This window comes from Peromyscus eremicus, chromosome 12 (assembly GCF_949786415.1).
Source record: "Peromyscus eremicus chromosome 12, PerEre_H2_v1, whole genome shotgun sequence".
Classification (NCBI taxonomy): domain Eukaryota; kingdom Metazoa; phylum Chordata; class Mammalia; order Rodentia; family Cricetidae; genus Peromyscus; species Peromyscus eremicus.
The window spans coordinates 5916930-5938371 of NC_081428.1; the positions used below are offsets into that span (position 1 = coordinate 5916930).

The 21442-nt window shown below is 48.5% G+C and overlaps 1 protein-coding gene across 3 annotated transcripts in view; it reads left to right on the forward strand.

Moving 5' to 3' along the window:
- The window catches only part of Runx1 (RUNX family transcription factor 1), a 225443-nt gene that overhangs the window by 195431 nt on the left and 8570 nt on the right, over positions 1-21442 (forward strand). The gene's annotated exons all lie outside the window — the stretch shown is intronic.

A 21442-nucleotide genomic window follows, 5' to 3' on the forward strand; every position in this document is an offset into this window, starting at 1 on the left:
AGTTATTAAAATATCTGTAAAAGTCAGCCCAGGCTCAAGGGCTTGCCTTGGCCTTTCTGCCCACTAAGTGGTTTATTTAGATGTCTCATCTCAAGGTCAGTTCATCTTCGTCTGTATTTCGCCGTAAACTGCCTACTCCACAAACCTACCAGAGTTGCCCAAATTGGAGGATGTGCTTCTATGGGTTTTCCAGCAAGACTAGTATCTTAAGAATGAGCCCAGAGCTTTTCAGGCTTGATCCTACTGCACCGCACCCTCGATTTTGAAACTGCACCATAGGTTTGTGACCACATCTGCAGCTTGATGATTACCAGAGAAGTTGAGGCAACAAGACTATCATAAGGAAGGTGATAAGAAAGTGATCGCAGTTTATGTTGATAGAATGGATGGGAAGTGGTGGTCCAGTGACTACCCATTAGGTCGCAGACAGAGGAAACCTCACCTGGAGCGGTGGTTCTCAACCTTCCTAATGCTGCGACCCTTTAATACAGTTCCTGACATTGTGGTGACCCTCAACCATAGAATTATTTTCGTTGCTACTTCCTAACTGTAATTCTGCTACTGTTATGAACCATAATGCAAATATCTGGTATGTAGATGGTCTTAGGAGATGCCTATGAAAGGGTCGTTCAATTCTCCAAAGGGGTGGAAACCCACATGTTGAGAACTGCAGATCTGGAAGGTTCAGTTAGGTCTGCTCCTTGTTTCCACGTTACCCAACACTGTTCTCTCCCCCCTCCCCTCCTCTCTCTGTGTGTACCTTTCTGCTATGATGCATATGAACAGGCGTATGCACACATGTGCGTATGTACGTCAGAGGATGGCCTCAGACATCATTCCTCAATCAAAACCTCCACATTTGCTGGAGACAGGGTCTCCTATTAGCCTTGAACTTTGCCAAGTAGGTTAGGCTAGAAGACCAGCAAACTCCAGGGGTCCTCCTCTCTCCACCTCCCGTGTCACCATGGCTGATCTTACAGTCGTGTGCCGCCGCCGCCGCCGCCGCCGCACCCTGCTTTTTATATGGGTTCTGGAGATCAACCTGGGACCTCACGCTTGTGAGGCAAGCCTTTGGCTGACTGAACATCTTCCTGCCTCTGGCACTGCTTTCCATAAGTGTCCTAGGCCTCTTTGTCATGCAGGTGAGTCACTTGTTGGTTCTGAGTGTTTTGTAATCCTGAATACGGTATCTTGAAGGAATTACCGTCGCCCCTAACACTTTCAGAGAAACTGACGGGGAGATGACCTAGAGCCCCTACATTGCTGCTTCTGATTGACAGATGGTTTGGGGGGGGTGGTACTTTTTGCTGTGTGATCAAGCTTTGAGAGGCTCTGAGCCACCATATGTTGCTAAATGAGAGAAGTCATTGCCCAGACATAGATCTGTCTAATTTAATATGATTTTCCATAAATTACAAAGCATGACTTTGAAATTGAATTTGTGTAAAATTATGGATAACCAGTTCAGGTGGAAGGGGAAGGAAACCTTGTTATTTCTGGTCCAGCTTCTTTTCCGGATTTCCTCATTTGATTCTTTCACGCCCTGGGGGAGGGGAGATACCACAGAGCAGTGGTTCTCAACCTTCCGGATGCTGTGACCCTTTAATACAGTTCCTCATGGTGTGGTAACCCGCCCCCCAACCATAACATTATTTCATTGCTACTTAATAATTGGATTTTTGCTACTGTTACGAATTGTGATGTAAATATCCATATTTCCTGATGGTCTTAGGTGACCCAAAGGGGTCGCAACCCGAAGGTTGAGAGTCACTGCCACCGAGGGTCTATTCTTATTGTCAAGCTTTCTCCCTGGCTATTCATGGCTTCCTCTGAGGAGGACACCAGAGCCTGGAGATGGCAAGGCAAAATGCCAAATCCTCTGTCCATCCATCACATTGGCCAGCAAAGAACCAGTCTTCATCCCTGGTCATCAGAGGGGACCCAGAATAAACAAGGGGCTCCTAGGAAAGCCTAATGCGGATCCATAATGCTTTGGATCCAAACCCCACATTGTGCCCTTCCTAGTCATATGACCTTGCAGGAAGCACTTGGGTCCCTGTGCCACTGTCTTCTTCTGTAAAATGGGCGTGGTCATGGTGACTGACTCATTGGATGCTCCTGAAGACTGAATCAACATGCATAGAGTGTCAGATGCCCAGCACGTGGCACAATTAAGTCTTTCCTCTCGTTCCTGCACAAACCCTTCACTGAGGTCAAGACGCGTTCTTGGGATGTGCTGACCACGGCGCTCAGGGCGCTTGGAATTCTTAAGAACGGCTCCTGTCCTCTGGCAACTCTCACTACAACTCTCGATGCTGGCTCTGGTGGATGGATGTCTGGGTGTTTCACATCAGCGCTGCCCCATGAGGTCCACAGCCACTCCCCAGTAGTGACCTTCTCTTTCCCGTAGTCCTCAGAAGCAGTGCTAGCTTTGGAGAGAAGAGAGGGGAATGGGATCTGAGTTTCGGTTCCTTGGATGGACGCAGATGGGACAATCCTTAGTTACTAACCCACGAGGCCATATGAGAATATAAAATATCAAGGTTGAAAGGACTCTTAAACTTCTTTGCCTAGGGCCTCTTCCCCGCCCTACCCCCACCGCCACCAACACCCTGAAGGCCCAGAGACTTTCCACTGTGGGCTCCATCTATAGCTGAAATCTCCCGGCCCCAGTCCGTCCTCCTGTGCTTAAGCCTGTCATGTGGGAACAGCTCACCCCCAACACTTGCTCAGCCTTACTCAGCCTTTTCCTGAAATGTGTTTTTGGCTCAGGGAGAGGGTAGGATTTAGTTTCTTACGATCCTTTTTCTTCTTTTCTTAATGTTGAATTCTATTCTTAAAGCAGAGATTTTTTTTTTCTTTTATGAATAAAGGTACAGTCTTTCCCAGCCTCTTCAGTCCCACCAAAGGCTCCCAGGCCTACAAACAGCTGCAGCAAGCTGACAGGTCACTTCCTGAACCCCAGGGCCCACGTGGGCAGTGGGCAGGGCATGCCCCTCCCTCTTTCCCTTTGCTGGCTCGTGAATTAGACAGATTCACTCTGTGTGAATGGCCTGGCTCTTCTGTGTTTTTAATGAACCATCTACAAAAGGATTTCTTTGAACGAGGAGGTTTCATCTCCCTGTGTGATTTTTAAATACATACCTCCCTCTGCCGATTCCAGCACCCAAGGCCCTGACCTTTAAGCCTGCTCTCGGCTGTGGCCCAGGCTGTCAGGCCAAGCAGAGGACAGCGAACAGGTGTGTGGGGTGACAGGGCCACAGCTGTGGGAACGGCACCACCGCTCTGGCAGGCCCTAGGCTGGGAGGGGCAGGAGGTGCCGAGTGACAGTCCCCTCAACCCAGTTCAGAATGTTGCTGCCAACCTCGTGTCATTTACTCTCAGAAGACTGAACAGCCATGAGAGGGAGTGACCTGGGACCTGGGTCCAGAGGTGCCCCTGTGACAGCCAAGCCTTTGTCCATGAATTCAGAGTCAGGTCTTGAATGGCTGGATCAGATGCTGCCCTGGAGTCTGTAAAGATCAGCCACCGTCCTCCCTGAGATGCCAGAGAGCAGGATCCTGCATTGATGGGTGGCTTTTGGCTCCCTTCCTTAACTGAGTGAGATGGAGGACTCCAGCATCCTGGCTCTCAAATGATACTTAGTTAATACTTAACCGGGTTTTAAAGGAGAATGGGGACTCGACTCCCTTCACTAATTAGCCCTGAAGGCTTGTCATCCCCACCTTCGCCACCCACGGAGCATGCTCTTGACAAGTCATGACCGAACTCCCAAGGGACTTGCACTCTGGGCTTGCCTCCTCCACAGTCTGAGAAACACAAGCCTCTGAAGAAGATAAGATTAGCTCAATGAAGGGTATGCTGGGAAATGCAAAGGATCCCCTCCGGACCCTAGCATCCAGTGAACTTATCTCCTACCCGTAGTGATTTCACCTGATTTGGGCAGACTTATGGCGACTTTGAACTTGTCGGAGATGATGAGTGTGTCATAGAAGGCAAAGTGGCATGGCCAGCCTGTTCCTTAAATAGATGAGCAACGGGAGCCCGGAGGGGTCAAGTGACTTGCCTCGGGTGGCACACACTGTTATCCAAGTGTTTGGCTTCCTCTCCCATCTCTCCCGACTCGAAGGCTGGAACACATTCCTGGTATTTGGAAGTAACACAGGGAAGCGTCCTGAGAAGTCCCTTCAAAACACCATTCAGGCGAACGAGGGGCTGCTGGGACAAGACAGGGCAAAGCCCAGTGTGCCTGTGCGCACAGCTCCACCCAGTTTCTCATCTTTATATTATATTTAAAAAAAAAAAAAAGTCTCAAATAACCCAAACAGGCAGGGTCTGATCTGCAGACAGTCTGCAGGCACCTGCCCAAGAAGCTGCCGGTCGGCTGGTCCATCCTCCTCTGATTTATGTTCTGCCTGTTAAGCCTTAAATTGTTGAGTCTCTGGCTGGCTGCAGAGGCATTACTGGAGGGCTGGTGCGCGCTTGCAGCATACATGGCTGGCTCTGGTGCTGGAGGTGTTGGCCACGGATCAAGTCCAATCTCACACCTGTCTAGGACAATGAGGGCCTTGTTAGACGCATCCCCAGCCCGGGCTGCTTATTTTTCACATTCAGAACTAGGAGGAGAGGTTGTGGGGAGGGGGAGGGGGACTGGAGAAGCCAAGGGAAATATTGAGATCAGCTGACGCTTGGAGTCTTTTCCTCCCCCGCCCCCCCCCCCGCCCCGCCTCCCTGCCCACTCCTGTTCCCCTTCCATTTTATAAATTTTTCTTTATATTTAGAAGGTAAAAAGTAATAATACCAACAGCAGCCCTCTTATGAAAACCATCCTACTACTGCGTAAGGAGAGAGAGGCCTCTTAGACAATCAACTTCTAGCCATGGTGAGACCAGCAGCCCAGTAGAGGCAGGGTGAAGGAGGAGTGTAACCTTTAGCCCACCCACCCGGTGCTGGAACCTGAGCCCATCCCCCTACTCATGGCTGTGTCCCTCCCGTTTCTTCCTGTCCTCTGCTGACACTAGTGAGGGACAGAGGTGACAGGGTATCTTTTCCTCTAGCCATGTATCGCTCACTGATAAAGCACAGGACCGCCACATTCCAGTTCAGCTTGCCTGTCCCTCAAGGTCAACAGAACTGAGGTGGCCGTAGACATGAACGCTGGCTGCAAAGTCAGATTTCACAAGGCTCTGATGGCAATAGGTACCGGTAGGGACTCTTCCAGGTCCAGGTTGACACCCCTCAAGGCTGACGTCTCTGAAGGTGTATTAGTCAATCAGTCACGGACGCATTCTCACAGAATTAGACAGGGCACAGGCACAAAACAAGGGTTATGCAATTGTCCCAGACACTCTGTGACATAAGAGCCCACTGTATAGAGGCCATATAGGAACCCTTGGTGGTTCTCCCACAGGTGAACCACCATCCCTTGGGGACTCAGATAACTCACCAGTCTCCCAGTGACCTGCTTAGGTGCCTGTGGCCAGCCTTCTTAGAGCCACAAAGAACTCATTGACAAAAGAAGCCCATCTCTGAACTTCCTCCTTGGAGACACTGCAGGGGAATGCAAACACTGTTTAGTTCATTGGTGACTGAGGACTCACAAGACTTGAAGTTGGGCTCATCCTTTTTGTAGCATGAATTGAACTGGTAATTCAGCCACCGTTGCATCTCTATATGGATGGACATCAGTGGCGTTCCAGGGCGGGCAGCTTTTCAAAGCGTACAGGAATAGTGAGGCCTCTGACCTCAATGTGCATTCCACCTGTGTGACTCCGAGGGTCACCATGAGTGAAGAGCCCGTGGCTTCCCATTGGCACCCTTGCATTGAGGGTGTCCAGGGACCGTGATAAACCTCCCTCAGTCCTGTGCCACTGACTGGGCCCACTTAGTCCGACCATGTAACCTTCAGAAGGTCATGGCTGAAGAAGCCATTCCTGCCTTTTCAAGCTAACTGAAAGCCAAAGGCATGGCCTCCAGAGTCTGTTTTCACTGCCCGTTGTAAATCCCTGTGGTGTTCCAGGCCAGAAGGGGCTCTCCATTGCTCCCTAGCTCATCCAGGCTCTGGAACGGCTCACACTCAAGCAGGGGAGCAGGGAGAAGAAGAGGCACTGAGTGCTTCTGAGCTGCTTGCTTCCTATCTGCCTTCCTCTCTGGCCAGCCCTGTCCCCATCCCCACCACTTCCGCATATCCTCCCATTCTTCAGCATACCTCATGTGCCCCATCCTTTAGGACATCTTCTTCTCCCCGAGGACCAAACTGAATCCTCTCCCAGCCTCCTAGGTAACCCTAACAGTCCCTCTCAGTGTGTTCCCCCGGGGTCTGTGGGGCCAAGTGCTCTTCCCCTCACTGTCCTGTGTCCAATGTCCTTCTGTGCTGCAGGGCAGTCAAAGATGGCGACCTGCTAGCAGGAGGAGGGGCTCCATGTGACCCAGCACCTCCTCCCCCCCACACACATCTGGGCTCTGAGGCCCGCAGAAGGGTCAGCTGAGTTCTAAGTGGCCTTGAATCCTCTCTCCCACTTCTCTGGGTCTCAGGGAGCCCAGGTCTTGAGGCACTGGAGCCAGTGGCGGTCCCTGTAGAAGCATTTCTCCGATCTTAGGTGTACAGGTCTAAGTAGACCGTTTGTGGGTTGGAACCCATTTCAGAGTCCCAGGCAGGGAATAATGCAAGGAGGAAAAATGGCAGGTCCCTTTGTCTCTTGATGTTCTGGTCCATGACTTTCCGTGGCTGTGTTCACAGAGGCAGAGACATTCTTGGATACCTCCCCCAAACCCTCTCCCCCACCTTCACCCCCCCTACCCCCCCCACCCCCCACCTCCCGCCAACCCATGGAGTTCCCGGCCCCACACCAAATACCCCCTCTCCCTGCCCTGTCTTCCTTCCTCTGCAGGCGGCTCAGCCTCACCCAAGGCGGCTTTCCACATCCTTGAACCTGCTTTGCATGCTTAATTAGAGACCTAGACCCTGAAATAAGATGTCTTATTTACCCACAACTTCCTAGGGATCCCAGCCCCTACCACACCGCTGCAGCCTGGCTCCTGCTTCCTGCCCTTCAGGTGTGTCTGCCTGTTGCTTCCTTCCCAGACCGCATTCCTCGACTCTTCTTCAGATCCATCCTTTGAAACGTTTTCTTTAGCTCTCTATCCCTCTTGCCTTCCCAACCTACTAAAGCCACTTTCCAGGGCTAGGGCTGTGGCTCAGATGGGAGAGCGCTGGCCTAGCATGGGCGAGCTCTAGATTTGATCCCCAGCTGCCGCTGGTACTGGACGCCATAGTGCACATCTGTAATCCCAGCATTCAGGAGGTGGAGGCAGGAGGATCAGAAGTTTATGCTCACTCTCAGCTACATAGTTCTCAGTTACATAACAAGTTCAAGGCCAGTCTGAGCTACAAGAAATCTTTTCTTTGAAGATAATTGACCCATTTCTAAGTTGGGGCCTTCAAGGCCCCACCCCCACCTTCTGGTGACTTCACTGTTTGTCTCCCACCAACCTGGGAAGCCAGGGACCCCCGCCCCTTGGCCTCTCCCTCGCATTCTCCTTCCTCTGATCAGGACAGTGCTCTGCCAGCTGTGTTCCCACCCCGCATCTGTGGGAAACAATGTCAGCCTGTGGCCCGCAGAGGAAGCCCTCTGGCCCCCTTGTCCCCTTGGGGACACACCTTCCCTGGGTGCTCTTGGAGACTCTTTTGTTCAAATCAAGGAGAAAGTGCTTTGGATGAGCTGGTGTGTGTGTGTGTGTGTGTGTGTGTGTGTGTGTGTGTGTGTGTGTGTGTGTTGTTGTTGTGGTTGTTGTTTTAAGAAGACAGGAAGTTCCTGTGTTTTAGAAAGGCTGTTCACTTCCAAAGAACCAAGTTACAGAGTCAGTCAGCCGTAGGATGACTTCTGGATTTTTCCCCCAAGATGGTACACAATACATATGAGAAAGAAAGAAAGAAAGAAAGAAAGAAAGAAAGAAGGAAAGAAAGAAAGAAAGAAAGAAAGAAAGGAAGGAAGGAAGAAAGAAAGAAAGAAAACACCTACTAAGCCAATGAGAGGGAATCAGCAGACACAAAGGGAAATATTATAATAGGCCTTTGTTGGTGCCTGCGTCTTCTTGTTGAAAAACAGAAAGACCCTGAGGTGCTGAGGTGCGGACAGAGGCTGATGTTATCAGCCCCCAGAAATCCTGCCTGGAGTCCAGTGGCAGGCAGGATCCAAACGACCACAGCAACTGGTCCTGCTCAGTACAAACGGTGCTTTCAGTCTCCCGTAAACAGCCTGTGCCCCAGGGCTCAAATCCTTCAAAAGTTTGCCTAGGTAATTGCGTTTCATTGCTGTCTGGCCTGCGCTCATCAGTCTAATCTGGAGGTTCAGACAGCCAGGCCAAAGCTTGCGAGACGAGGGGAGCGAGCCTGTGAATCTAATCCACTTGAAAGACAGACTAATACAAGTGCAGCTAACTCATTATTTTAAGTGATGTGAACAGAAAGAATATGGCACTTTCCATAAAAGGGTTTCAAGTCAGTGCCGTGCCGTGCTGGGCAGCTCAAAGCCATTAGAAGACAAGGCAAGGGGTGACAGTGTGACTCCCCCAGTCGCTGTCCCCTGTGTTAGGAAGCCTGGCTCCTCCCTGTGACTACCCTAGAATGGTCTCTTCCTGTCCTGTCCTTGATTTTGGATGGCTTGTGAATTATGATAGCAACAGATACCAACTTTTATTTGCGATCCAGGTTTGCTTCCAGGGTACAAAAGGAAATACAAATGTAAGAGAGAATTCTGAGGGAACGCAAAAGCTGTGAATAGCCCCAGATCTGTTACCAAGAAGAGCTATCCCTCCTCAGCGCCACCAACGTACTTGGCAGTTACTTGTATAGTTTTTGAAGTTTAAGCCTTTCCATTTTGCTAGTGTACGGTGCCTGGATAGAAGGAGGGATGGTTTCCTGTGAGAAAACAGTCTTGTGGAAGTGACAGTCCACAGTTAAGCAGGAGATCTGCCTTGGCCTACCACCAACCTTCTGTGGGGAACAGAGAGTCCCTTCATCTGGGACTTGAGCGTTCTCTGTGTTAGAGCTGGCACAGGGAATCTCTGGGGCTGCTTTCTGCTCCATCATCCCATGAGACTTCAGAATGAGACCTCAGAACTGTTGACAGTAATCTGCATCATTTGACTCATGCCCAGGAAGCCCGGAAGAGGCAAGTGCTGGCCTGTCCCTTCCAAGGTGGCAAAGCCAGTGGTCGACTCAGAAGCAATCTTGTCCATCATTTACACCTGTGGCTCCCCCCAGGGCTGGACTCGGCCAGAGCCAAGTCTGGGTAACAGCCCTGAGACTGTGAGAAAATGGTTGCCCCAAACCCCAGTGTGGGTGCAGCCTAACCAACCACAGCTGCCCCCAGCTCATACCCCTCAGTTCATGTGTATTCCACCCAGGCCACAGTGCTAACTTACATCCCCCCCCCCCTCCCCGGGTCAGAGCAGCCTCTACAAGGCACATTTTCTGCCTTGTCGTTGAAGTTGGCCAAACTACCATATCAGTCTGGCCTTCTCCGGGTCAGGTTTCCCTTGATATTTTAGTTACCCTTGACTTTGGGAGCTGAACTATTTCTGTTCTGGGACCCTCCCAGGCACTCTCAAATACCAAGCAGCACCCCTGGTCTCCATCCACTAAATGCCTCTCCCTCTCCTGACTCTAATCAAGCCTGTTTCCCGACATGGCTAAAAATTCTCCAGGGTTCGCTGCTGGTTCACACCAGCCTGGGAGCATCCTAAGTCTTTAGTCCATACATAGAAGATGTCAAGGTGTGTAACGAAAGTGAGTCGAGTGGACGTCTGTAGAGCTCTGGCTCCCCGTCCTCCACTGGCCGTTCCCTTTGCGCAAGCACCTGTTTCGGGACCCACCGCCCGCTATCTCAACCTGTACATTTCTTTTCTTCCATCTGCGTCCAAGTCACTAAAAAAACCTATCGCTTCTGTGTGAAATGCTGCCTTGACCTTGTAAATCAAAGGCGCTCTCTGGAGGGAGGTTTCCCACTGCTGGGCTCAGCCTGGCATCATCTTTCTCAGGGTGACCTCAGCTATTCAAGTATGAAGGTTGTATTTGAAATGCCATTTACTCTCCCTAAGTCAATAAATGAGGCTGTGAATCTTTAGATCATCAGAGTTCTGCTTATTACCAAGAGTTTTCCTCTGTATGGTATGTGTCTTTTTTTTTTTTTTTTCCTTTATTGAGATCTGTGTTAGAGTTTAAAAGAATTCTGGCAGATTTCCGTTTGCCTTTCTGAATCAGAGCACAGGGCGGAATTCCTCTGCCAGTGGAGATTGCCCCCAGATGAGTCTGCCTTTATTAGTTTATGTCCTTTGTTCAGAGCACCAGGGATTAGCTTATGAAAGCATGCATGGCTCTTATCTTCAAAGGTATCCTCTGCCTAGTAGACTCCACCTCACCACCCGCCTTATTAATCTATTGCAATCCCAATTAGTTCACATCAAGGTCAATTACTTGGGGTGTGCAAAAGGACCCACAAACATAAGTGAGCAAGTCCCCCTCGTGTGGTTCTCCCATGAAAAGGAGAGAGGGATTACAGCCCGGCAACTGAGAAGCAAGAATTGGCTGGTGCCTCGGCGGTGGGTAGTGAAGTGAAGACATTCAATAACCCTAAATAACCCAAAGCTGGAACAGAAATGTGCGATGGGGGGTGGGAGGTGGGGCTCAGCCTCCTCTTCCCAACCCTATTCTTGATGGTGAGTATCTGAGTAATTTAGCAGTCTCTGAGACACAGCTTTTTTTCTGAGAACATTTGCTGGGTGTGGAGGAGGAGCCTTGTGTTTGTGATAAGCGATAAGCACCACTCCCCCAAAAGACCCGTCTGTGGAAAATGGGCTGGAGTTGGTGGGTCCATAGGATGGGTCATCAAAGTTCAAGAATGAAGGTCAGCTCTGGGACCCTAGCCACACATCCCCAGTCTGTTTGAGGCCACCAGAAGGAGGGATGGTAAGGTATGTGAGGGTTACATATCTCTAGTTGGAGGACAAGACCCTCCCTTACGTAATGTGAATGTGTTTCTCAGATCTACCACTATTTCCAGCACAGTGGAGAGGCCATGGAAGACCAAATGGAAGTATAGTGTTCAATGTCCGTTAGACTGTACAGTCAGACAGGACAGTTCTTGTGAAAGGGTGGATGTGTTGGAACAATTTAGACAAGAATAGCCAAGAATCATGCAGGGTTCATCTGTCTCATCAGACAGATCCTGGACTTAGCAGATTCCACTATACAGGGAGAGAGACCTGTGCATAGCCAGGATAGAAGATGGACAAAAGAGAGAGAACACCGCACCCCCAGTCCACAACTCTCCATAGTTCTGGTCTCCTGGCTTTGCTTCAGGGAATTGGTTCTAAGAGCCCAAGTCTGGTGTGTAGAAAAGGGAAAACCGACAGTAGCCAAGGTTAAGACAGGAGGAGAACAGTCTTGTAAGACCAGACCTGAACTGCCACCCTATGCCCACCCCCCCAACCCGCCCACCCCCACACAAAGCTTGAGGAAAACATGGGGGCAGGCACTGACTGGATTTCTCTTGCAAGCATTTCTCAAAGGGGGCTAGGTACTTCATCTTTGGGAATTTTTTTCTGTTTCCCTGTGTCGGAATGTTCTTCTGTGAGTCGGGAGTGTGGAATGAAAGCTCTTAAAGAACAACCCTTTGACATGACTCACACACCTCAGAAGACAAAGAACAATGAATCTTTGACTTGCAATGCAGCTTTCAGATCCTGTGTCCTGGCAGGGACCATGCCACCCTGCCATGAGCCTCTGCTGCGCAGAGTGCTTACAGACTCCCCCTGGAGCAGTGGCCCATGAGGTGGGGCTTGCACTGTGTTTCGGTGCTGGCCCTAAAGCCACCGGAACCACACACACATCGTTGTGGCAACCACAGTTTGCCTGGAACTCTGGCTGGCTGAGGCAAGGCTCGTTCCTGGTAGCCCTGTGGGGCCTGGCCACCCTCTGCTGTGTGAGCACCAGGAGTGTGGCTGAATCTCTACTGGGCACCAGCCAAGCAGTCCTCACTCTGAACACCATTACCTTGTCTCTTGGTACAAGTAACTGAATTGACAATAACAGGCCAAGGTCCCGCTTCACCCTTCCAGTAACCTCACAGGCTGAGGCAACCAGCCCTCTTCACAGGTGGAGGAAATGTCCCCAGGGAGTAACGCAGTGCCTCAACACAGAAGCTGGCCAACGAGGGTCTCCATCCCAATCGCTAAAACCTGAAAGTCATGCCTTTGCTCTACAGTTGCCCAAGCACTGTTGGTTGGGGGTAGGGGACAGCACAGAGGTGAGGCACCCAAATCCTAGAGAGGCTTGGGGCCCTCACAGACCATAACACAGCCGAGCACCTTCTGTTTTGTTTGTGGGAGTATTCTAGAGGATATGGTCTTGACTCTTCTGTCCCCAGGAATATGAATTTCTCCTGAGATTCTGCTATGTAAAGTGTAATCGCTACTTAAGATCCAATGAGAATGCACCAGGACCCTGGTCCTGGGACGACAGAGGTTAACAGTGATCCCCAGAGGAAACAAGGCTGCCAATGGCATGACAGAGTCTGGAGCGGGTCGGGCTTCATTCTAGGCTACACTCTGGAATTACAAGTTCGCCTGTGCTGACCATGTGTGTAGCAGGTCCGTCATCCACCCGCTCCGCAAGCAGTTCCAAAGAAAATGGCTGCTCCTTTCTTCATGCCTGCAATCCTTCTAAGGCCTTTCCCTAATGCTGCGACCCTTTAATACAGTTCCTCGTGCTGTGGTGACCCCCAACCATAACATTATTTCATTGCTACTTCACAACTGTGATTTTCCTACGGTTATGAATGCTAATGTAAGTATCTGATGTGCAGGACATCTACTGTGTGACCCCTATGGGGGCTGTGACCGGAAGGTTGAGAACTGCTGCCCAAAGGCATTGTGAGGACCTCATAAACTCTCAATCATGTTACTTAATGTGATCTGCCCAAGGGACAGCTCTGACCACATCTAGTTTTCAGTAGAAGACACAGTGGGTACGTCTCTGGGAATGGCTTGTAGACCCACCAGGAGCAGAGAGCAGACACTGGACAGAACAAGCAGTCTTCCATGGCCAGCCGGAAGCCGCCTCTAGCATCTGATCAGAGCCACAGGAGTAAAACGTGCAGCGTGTGCTACTGTGGACCTTGCCCAGAACATTCTACTCTGTGAGCAGCCCCGGGAAATACGATGTTCTCTTGTTTACAGCTTCCCACATGAGGCGTCAACAACTTCCCTTCTGAGTGAGATTCTTCTCACTCCATAACTACAGCTGGGCCCCAAGTTGCAAAGGGACCTCTGACCCCTGACACAGACGTTCTCCCTCACCCCACTCGAGGAAGGAGTAAAGAGGATTAAGACACTGGAGAAGGGCCACTGGGGGCCCAGGGGCAGGGGGCTGAAAGACATCTTCACCTCAGCTTTTCCAGACTTCATTGGAGGAGGAAGTAGGGAAGGAAAGAGAATTCAGCAGGGTGCTCACAGAAGGATTGGTACATGACGAGACTTTATCCAGTCTGACTATAGGCTCCTCCAGGCCAAGGGAACATAAGAGGTCAGAGGTGTAGAAAGCAGGGATGCAGACAGTCCTTTCAGGGGAGGCATTTATGAGGGGATGTGCTTCTTCAACAACATTCACTGAAATTAGTTATCTGTAGGAAAGGATGCCTCAGAAACCAGACAGGGCCTCTGGTGCCCTCAGAACCACAGTCCCTCTATCCTCTGGACACCAAAGGCCACTCTCGGTCCACAGAGATGGTGCCAAAAGAGAATGAGACATGTTATGAAAACGCTGTCTTTTCTCGGAGCTGGTGACTTATCCCTGAACCCTTGCACAGGGAGGACTCTGCCTAAATACAGAGCCGTCTCCAGACGTGTCTCAGACTGATCTGGCCGAGGGGAGCGGCCTCGTGGCGAGGGCTGAACTATTTCCCCTGGGAACTGTCTGGCAGCTCTAATGAGGAATAGCACTTTGCATTTATAGAGAACCTTTCATCTGTGGATCTCAAAGCTGTACCACAAACATTAATTAACTCTCACACCTGTGAGGCAGGTGAGTCTGGTTACACCCCCCCACCCCATTTTAAAAGATGAGGAAACAGAGGTTTGAGAGGAAAAGGATTCTGGGGTGAGCCACCAGGGTTAGGAGTAGCATCCTGACCTCAAAGTCACAAAGTCTCCCTGGGTGGAGTGAGGAATTCGGGTACAGGAAGCAGGGGTGGCAGAGATGAACCACACAATGCCTTCCCCTTTCCCGGACAGCCTGTCACCTCCTGGGCCGTGGATGTCAGGGAGAACGGGTCCCTCCAGACCCTGAAGGCCTTTGGAACAGCAGACCCGGGCAGGTCTCTGTCCTGGCTCTGTGGAAGCTTCCCTTCAAAGCTGGAACAGTGACTGCAGCTGAGCCGCACATGACTAACCAAAGCGTCTGCAGCCAGTGGGAGACAAATGCTTGGCAAATCCCAGGGCTCTTTCACAACCCCCCTTTTCTTCCAGAATCCAGAGCTGGTGGGAACTGACTCATGTTATCATGGGGTTTCACTGATAATGCCGAGGCGATGCTAATCCAATGCTGGCTACCTGGGGGGTTGGGGTAGCAGCTCTGGGGTGACTGCTGTTCCGACATCTGGTGCTGCTGGGATTTTAATGTCCACCACAGAAGCCAGAAGAAACACTGCTTCTCAAAACACTAGACACTTCAGGGAAATAGCCTTCCAGAGAGAGTCACCTGCTCAATGCCAGGGCTGTAAAAGCTGGCATTGCACAATTCGGTGGCAGGGGGAGGGGGTGTAGTTTCCAAGCATCTGGGGGCACCACCTCTTCCATATACAACAAGGTAGCCTGGGTCTTTCTTCACAAGGGTCCCAGATGAGAAGATGCAAGCCTCCCCTGGGGCTCGCCCTGACACATCACCCTGGAAACTGACTCACATCCCTGAGTCCTGACTCACATCCTGTTGTGTGCTCTGAGGCATCCACGGGGGCATTACACCAGCTACCCATGACCGAGGTGCATTGGGAGGGCACCTTGCAGATGAATGACTCTGCCTTCATCCTTGCAGAGAGAGGGGGAAGTCTTCTGAGGAAAAGTCCTGAATGGGCCCCTTGAGTTTGTTTGTTCACGGGGCAGTTTTTGCTCTTTAAAAAGTAGGTAGTCCCCGAGTGGATGGCCCACTGTTTATTGGTAGTGGTCAAAGGTGGCCAAAAGATCTGTTGTTTGAGCCATGCCCTCCAAGCAGTCAAGGAAAGGGTGCTGACAACAGTGGAGTCATGGAGCCCTGTCAACCTGACCCAGGTGCTGGGAAGTGAAACCCAGGCTGTGAGGTCAGGTGCCAGGCCACCAAAGGTTCATCTGAATAAGGCTCCGGGATGTCCCTGCCTGTCCTTCCCTTGGCCGGAGAGGGCACAAGGATGAACTGATGGGCTTTGGATTGTCAAAGCAGTAGTGTTCCTTCTTCTGATGTCTGTAGTCAGTTTCACTGACCTCTGCTTTACATATCGTCACTTTGCTTTGCCTTGGGTCTGGAGCGTGTTCTTTCCCTGTCTCATTTCATAAGCTTTAGTTATTGATTTTGGATCTTTCCTTTCAAATACGTTTCCAGCACTAGAAATGTCTCCTTCAACGCTGCTTTCACTCTGATCCCTAAATGTTGTTTATTTTCATTTTCATTAAATGACAAGTATTATAAATCTTTTGAGATCTCCGATTTGGTCCTTATGGCGTTTACAAGTTATCTCCAATTTTTTGAAGATTTCCCAACTATCTTTCTGTTACTGGGTTTTTTTGTTTTGTTTTGTTTTGTTTGCAGGGAAGGGATTGTTTGATTTTAGTTTAAGTCCTGTGGCCTAAGGAAACACTTTGCATGATGATGCCTTTAAGATCGAGTAGTATTTCACGGCCCCGAATGTATCCTGTCTTAGTGAGTGCTCTGTGTGGGCTTCCGAAGAGTGGAGTCCTCTGTAGGTGTTACTTAGGTCAAGCTGGTCCTGTCAGGGCAGCGGTGGAGTCTGGATTTCTGCTTGCATGATGTATCAGTGACTGGCAGAGGGACGCTCAAGTTTCCAGCGTATGATGGATTTGCCTGCTTTTCCTCGTGTTTCATTTAGTTTTTGCCTCAGGTCTCTCGACACCCTTTGTTTGCTGGGCACCTGTGAAGGAATACGTATTATTAGTTTGTCATATTATCATCGTGTCACTCATCTCTTATCCTTGGAAATCTCCATATTCAATTAGCTTTGTATAAAACGAATACAGCAAGTTGGGCTTCCTCTGAACCGATGTTAGCGTAATTTCTCTCCACCCCTTCACACTTAACCCGAGTCTGTATTTAAATGAGCCATTTGTATGCGTCAGGTAGTTAAGTTTTATTTGTAGCTTGTTCCAACAACTTCTGTGGTAGATTTAGACAATTCCCATCTAAACTGTTTATAGATAGAGCTGGATTATTATCTGCCATGGTTTGACTTTTATGTCGGTTGCACATGGTTCTTCAGCCCGCCCCCTGCTTTTCTGTCTCCTCTCCCTGTAACTGAACATTTTATATGATTTTGTTTTAGCTCATCTATTTGCATATCAAGTATACTTTTAAAAAATTGTTTTGGGGGGCTAGAGGGCTGGGGCAGAGACTGCAAGCACTGTCTGCTCTTCCAGTGGGCCTGGGTTTGATTCCTAGCACCCAGGTGGCTCAGGGCTCTCTGCTAACTTCAGTCCCAGGAGAATCTGACACCCTCTTCCACACATTAAATACATAAATGAATGCAATCTTTTAAAAATTGCTTTAGTAATTGTTCTAGAGTTTAAAAACTGGGTTCACAATCAAATAATGTTGTTTGTTAATTGTTATATGTTACTTTAAAAAAAATTTATTTATTTATTATTTAGCTTCTCTCTTTCTGTGTGTGTGTGTGTGTGTGTGTGTGTGTGTGTGTGTGTGTGTGTGTGTTTGTACGTACATGGTATAGTGTATGTAAGGAGGTCTGAGCACAACTTGCAGGAATTAGTGGTTCTCTCCTTCCACCATGTGGACCTTGAGGATCAAACTCAGGCTGCTGGGCTTGGTGGCCTAGGCCACCTCTCTGACCCTATGTATCACTTCTTTCCTGTCATTTCCTGATCTCCACATTGTAACGGTCCAGTAAACTGTGGCTATTGTCACCTTTAACAGTTATCTTTCAAATCCATTATGAATAAAGAAAGTATTGATCTCATTTTAATTTTTTCCTTCTAAGATGATCTCCTTTGCTCTGTAGATCTAAGTTGCTGGTCTGTGTCATTTTCTGTCTGTCTGAGGCCTTTTAAACATGTCTGTGAGCGATGACTGACTTCAATTTCAGTTTCATCAGCTAAGGTAATGATTTTCCCCTCACATTTGAGGACTAATTTTGCTGGGTTTAAATCTCGAGGTTGGTGAATTTTATCTCAGCATTTGATTTTACATCGGTCCCTTTGTGCTTGCGTGGTTTATGAACGGAATCTGACATCATTTTCATTCCTCTTTCCCTCTATACAGATGTTCCCTCCATCGCACTACTTTAAAGAGTTTTTTCTTCGCTTGGATTTTCTGCTGCTGTAGCTCCACAGCTCTGTAGTTTGTTAAAATGTCTCAGTCATTCATGTTAGATGTGTGCTCTCCGTGTATTCCAATTACACATGTGTTATACCTTTCGAAACAATCCCACAGTTTTCTGGTGTTTTCTTTCTTTATTTTCTTTTCTTTTTCCTCCTTACCTTTTAGTTTGACAAGTTGGTATTGACACATCTTCAAGTTCACTGGCTTCCCTCAGCCATGGCTTGTCAACAATAGAGAGTATAAGGTATTTCTTGTTTCTCTTACAGTGTTTTTCATTTCCAGAATTTCTTTTGAGTTTTTTTTTTCAGTTTCCATTTTAAATTCCCTCTCTGATGATTCTAGAATTTGTGTCATATCTGAGTCTGTTTGCAAGGCTCGCTTTGTCTTTTTAGGCCGCACATTTCTTCCCTGTCTTGTAATTTGTTCACAGCTAAGCATGTGCACCCAGAACATGAACCAGCACAGACAGACCTCTGGTGTGAGTTCTCTGTGTTTGTGCAGGTAGGGGCTGGTTTGCTTTTAATGGCAACAAAGCTATGGTTGACAAAGGACTCCAGCTCCTCTAGTGTCCTTGATATTGTCCCCCTTGTGTCTTTGAGCTTCCCGTGATCTCTGCCTTAATTCTGCTCCCTACAGCTCTCCGATCAATAGTCTGCAGTGAGATGGGATTCTCTGAGAACCCAGTGGAGTTCCTGAACCACAAACATGTCCCTTCTGGGCAGGACTGTAGCTCTCCAGACTTATATTCTCATATCAGCTATCTATATCTATATTCAGCTTTCAGCAACATGTGACGTCCCCATGATGTGCTCCTATCAGCTTCTGTTTCCTCGGTGTGGTCTTCTATGCTTGCCTGCCTCCCAAGACTTTGGGGTGGAGGCCTGCTTTACTGCTAGAATTCCCTAGGAGATCCAGGAAGTCATAGATTTTCTGTTCGGCTTTTTCCTTTTTCTAAGGACAAGAATGGTAATTCTTCAGCTCTTTAAGTTTTGGTGCTGAAAGTGGAAGAAGCAGGCTACTCTGCTATGAATTATTTGATAGGGTCATGATAGACTCTAAAGACGTTTGATGTTGTTGCCTTAAAGCGTTCTGAGTGAAATACACTGTGGGCCTTGGTTCTGTCTCCCTACCTTCTTCCTTGACTTTGACCTCCATTTCAAGTGGAAGGGAGTGGGGTCCAGGCATATGAAAGGGAGCCCCTCTTATCCAGTATTGGAAGTGGCTTTGGCCATGTAATCTCATCACAACCATTTGTCCAGAAAAAACAGAACAAACACAACCAGTGTACCGAAGGTTCGAGTTTAAATTTCTCATCTCAAACTTTTAAAAACAGAAGCAAGAATTGATTGAAATACTGAATTCCTGCTTTCTCTGTATCACAGAGTTCCAGCTTCCTTACTCATTCACCATTTACTATCCAGAGCCTGGCTCTTCTCAAGACCCTCAACCCCAAGCGAAGCAGTATCCCCTGGCCCCACCCCGGTGCAAGTGTGTGTTGCCTTACCACCAAGCACCAGCTAAGTCTCTTGTTGGGATTGCATTTCCATCAGCAATACATCATGGAAATCACTCAGATTAGTTGACCATTTACGATGGGCGCACATTGTGACATGTCTTTTTTTGCATTTACAATGGGCACACATTGTGACACGTCTTTTATTCTGTAGCTTGCTCGTTCCTTGATATTACCCTTGGTAGACAGAAGAACAGGAGATTTGCTGAAGCTAGTTCATGGTAGAGGCAAAATTCAACCCCAAATCTGTTTAACTTCTGTCTGATGCCTTCCTACTCTGCTCCTCTACAATGCAGAACATAAGCATGCCACAAACATCATTGCTGTTCTTGCCTCTGCCTTGGAAATTGCCATCTGCAACTCCAAATTAGCAGTCAGTCTCTATATGACCTTTAGCTCCTCCAGTGGCTGCAGCTCTTAGAAGGTAGAGACCATAAAACCATTTCTTAGTGATTCCCTACACAGGGGCCCTAGTGAAGCAAAACCGTTTGTGGAAACATGAATGAAGGAGCCAGGGAATAATTTCACCAGCCTATGAATATGCAAATGTTTGTCTGAATGCATGAATGAAGCCGCTCTCAGTGTGGCGACAAGTGCAGGAGGAAGCGTGGCATAGTTGGAAGCTTTTCCCTGATAGGTCCCAGTGGGGCCGGGGCCGTATTGCTCTTATTCATCACTGTTACTGACCACATTGTCACGAGCCTGGCACAGGGCAGGTGCTTAGTAAACTTTTGTTCACTTTGATGGATTGACTTACCAGGGGCAACTCCTTCATTTCACCTGGGCTTTGCAGAACTCCTGGCAGTGACTCTCTCAGCCTGTGGCCTTTTCTGGATAGCTCCCATTTAACCCCTTCTAGCACTTCCCAGAATCCACACTGTTATGATCATAAGTACCACGCCTTGCCTCACATACCCTACCTGATTCTTCCCTGGCTCTTGCAACAGATGAGTTAAACAACGCAATATTGAGTTAGATTTATTTGAATGGGTAACCTACCCTGTCACCACTGGATGGTTTTAGAGATCATCCATCTCACTCTAGAGGGGAGTAGGAAGGTTTGATCCAGGCCTACTGAACCTCTCACCAAACAGATGGGCCTAGAGCTCACTTTTTTTCTGCTAGGTAACTAAAAACAAGATTATTTAAATTCTGGCTTTCTTGTGTTCATGTTGGCCCTACCTCTACTCCCATCAGAGCCAGAAAAAAAAAAAAAAAAAAGGAGAGAGAGAGAGAGAGAGAGAGAGACCTCTCACACAAAACACAGAATGGCACTGTGTTGTCATGCCTCTTTTATTTTTGTTTGTTTGTTTTGATGGTGGTGGTGGTGGGTTTTGGGTGGTTTTTTTTTTTTTGGTGTTGTTTTGTTTTGTTTTGTTTTTGTTTTTGGCTCATACAAAAGACTGAAAACAACCCGAATTGCAAGGAGAGGCTCACCGCCACCACCTACTGGCCCACCATTGGCAAAGGACCCCAGGAGGTTCCTTGTGATGGAAAAAAATGAAGGCTGATGGGCTGATAGCTTCAGGTTTTGTAAAGCTGTCCCCACTGAACACTGCAAAGTAAGATGACGCCAGAGCTATAACTTGTGTTTAAATAAAATTTAAAAGAAAGAAAGAAAGAAAGAAAGAAAGAAAGAAAGAAAGAAAGAAAGAAAGAAAGAAAGAAAGAAAGAAAGAAAAAGAAAAAACACAGAACTTGGGCTGGAATCATAAAGGTCATTTTACCAAAGCATATTTTTAAAGGGCTGTGAAATATTACGCAACGTTTGCATGGCTTAATTATGCGTTTAGAAAGGCCTAGCATGACTTTTTCACTACAGTAAAACATGACAGAGCATGAATCATGGCCCAACGCTTTATGCTTAGTGTGGTTTTAGACACGGGGCTAGGGGTGTTGGGCTGTCTACACAACAAGGCACAGGTTACTACCCCAGAGTTCACACCCCGAAGGCCTTTGTGACACTTCTAGAAACTCCTTTGTTTGCTTTTTAAGTGATTAAAATATTTGATTAGCATATGTTCATTTGGTAAGTATATGTAGCGAGAATATAAGCATGTCGTGTAGAAAATATTTGAGTGTATGGGCTTCCCGTGTCCCACACACAGACTTGGAGCAAGATACTTAAACGTAACTTGAGATGCAGGACAAGCTGCTGTTTCTGCTCCCCTCCAGCCCTGTTACACTGTTAGCTGTAAGATTGCACAAGGCTCCCCCTGCACTGAAGCACTCACTGTCTGCTAAGTCTAATGTGCTCCTTTTCGGTGCCGTCTCCTCCATCCTCCACCATGTGGAAGGAAATCAAGAGCTTCCTTAACCAGTAGATCCCA